General features: G+C 43.1%; 1 pseudogene across 1 annotated transcript in view; it reads left to right on the top strand.

Moving 5' to 3' along the window:
• The first annotated feature begins 1,642 nt into the window (after positions 1–1,642).
• The window catches only part of LOC101576395, a 46,390-nt pseudogene continuing 45,703 nt past the window's right edge, over positions 1,643–2,329 (top strand). The window contains exon 1 of the transcript XR_002822701.1: positions 1,643–2,325. The product of XR_002822701.1 is annotated as a calponin-3 pseudogene (transcript). The remainder of the gene's footprint in view (positions 2,326–2,329) is intronic.

The following is a 2,329-nucleotide window of genomic DNA, read 5'->3' as shown; positions in this document are numbered from 1 at the left end:
TTCCCCATTATGTCAGACAAGGCCAGAAAGGGGCAATCTGCAGTTGTATTACTAGATCTTCTTTCTTCTTGTCTGTCACTATATCCTATGTCCGAGACAGAGGTAGAGGTAGACAGAAAAAAAGATGGTCTGCTCATATTTACAATTATTACACATTACTTTTTCAGTGCTTAGCATTAATACTATCCTACTGTAACTCCCAACTTCTGAATCTAAATTTTTATGTCTTTCTTGATTATCTGTCTCCTAGCATTCACAATATAGAGACATTTCTGCTACTTGGTACAGGGTTATTCAACATTACAGCATGCCCTTGTGATTTCCAACATGAACATTTTCAAAAAACACTAGCTTCATTTCATATAATACTACTTGGCCTGAATTCCACTTTGTGTGTTGGGGAATTTACAGTTCATATCCTTAGAGACAGTCAACCAAGCTACCAACTAGGAAGTATTTATTGACCATCTATTTCTAAGGCTGTACTAAGACATTTACCACTGAGATAAACAAGAAGGACATGGACTCTGCTTCCATGGAGTTTACAATGCAATAGCAATCAGAACACAGCATAGCAAATCACACTACAGAGAAAGCATAGGGTGTTCATCATAAACATGGCCTAGGCTAAATCCTAAGGAAACAACTCCCTCAAGAGGTAGCACTTAGATGAATAGGAATGCAGTTAGAAGTCATCCTGGGACAGGAAGGGAGGGTAAAAAGGAAGGAGAGGAGAAGAGACTGGGTCAGAAGACCTGTGTACACAGCTTGCCATGGGAGTGCAAAGCATGGTGTCCTTGAGGCCCTTGTCTAAGGTGCCAAAACTTGGTGTATGAAGGGTCAAGTACTATAAATTGTATCTGGGCAACCTATACCTACCTGTTAAAAATAGAGTAGAGGGCCAGCCAGATAGCTCAGCAGATTAAAGTACCTGCTTAGGCAGATGCAGTGGCCAGGTTTCGATCCCTGGTGTGCCGTGCCAGTCCCACCCCCTGGGCATGCTAAGACAGCAATTGAGATTGAGTGTGGCATCATGCACCTGTAATTCTAGCGCTTGGGAAGCTAACAACAGGAGGATCACTATGAGTCCAATCTATGTAGTGAGACCCTATACACCCTGTAGACCCTGTCCTAAATACATTAAAAATAAAATAAAATAAAATAAAAAGATAGAGTAACAATATAATTTGAGAATGAACTAGTGGCTCTTCAACGCTCTAATACTGACATTCTAATACATGATCTTATCTTAGTTAAGTCCTCCATTACTGATGGACAAAGCAGAGAAATACCCTATAATTTCTCAAAGGTAAAGTCTATTCCAAAGATAAAGGTATCACACTAGTTACTTGAGAAAATCAACACCCAAAAATTAATAATACTCAATAAATATTTGCTGCTTCTGTGGTTGGTTGCTTCCAAATATGTAGACACTAAAAAGTCAACAATTAAAATATAGCATGGGTTAAATTTTAATTTAATTTCTAGACCTGCCTGCAGCCTTTAATATTAACACGAAAATAAAAGTTGCTTACAACCGTATCTGTACATATTTTGACAAAGAATGAAGAGAAGCCATGGGCTTCCATAATCACAACAGTTTATCTTCAATGGCTCATAAGAATCATTAAAGAGGGGTGCGGGCAGCGGGTGCAGCAGCAGGCGACGCCCGAGCTTACCGAGGCTCCGCGGACCCGTCGGGCCGAGCCTCGCTGTCGCCACAGCGCGTCTCCGCGCCGTCCAGAGCCCCTAGCATCTCCCGCGCAGCCACTTCGGGGCCAGGAGCGAGGAAGCGCTGTGCGAGAGCCCGAGCGCAGCCCCTTCCGCCGCCCGGGCACCATGACCCACTTCAACAAGGGCCCTTCTTACGGGCTCTCTGCCGAGGTCAAGAACAAGATTGCTTCCAAGTATGACCACCAGGCAGAAGAAGATCTTCGCAACTGGATAGAAGAGGTGACAGGCATGAGCATTGGCACCAACTTCCAGCTGGGGCTGAAGGATGGCATCATCCTCTGCGAACTTATAAACAAGTTACAACCAGGCTCCGTGAAGAAGGTCAATGAGTCTTCATTAAATTGGCCTCAGTTGGAAAATATTGGCAACTTCATTAAGGCTATTCAGGCTTATGGTATGAAGCCACATGACATATTTGAAGCAAATGATCTTTTTGAGAATGGAAACATGACCCAGGTTCAGACTACACTGGTGGCTCTAGCAGGGCTGGCTAAAACAAAAGGATTCCACACAACCATTGACATTGGAGTGAAGTATGCAGAAAAGCAAACAAGACGTTTTGATGAAGGAAAGTTAAAGGCTGGCCAAAGTGTAA

The sequence above is a fragment of the Octodon degus genome, unplaced genomic scaffold (genome assembly GCF_000260255.1).
Source record: "Octodon degus isolate 3935 unplaced genomic scaffold, OctDeg1.0 scaffold00102, whole genome shotgun sequence".
Classification (NCBI taxonomy): Eukaryota; Metazoa; Chordata; class Mammalia; order Rodentia; family Octodontidae; genus Octodon; species Octodon degus.
This window is presented reverse-complemented; position numbering and strand designations above follow the sequence as displayed.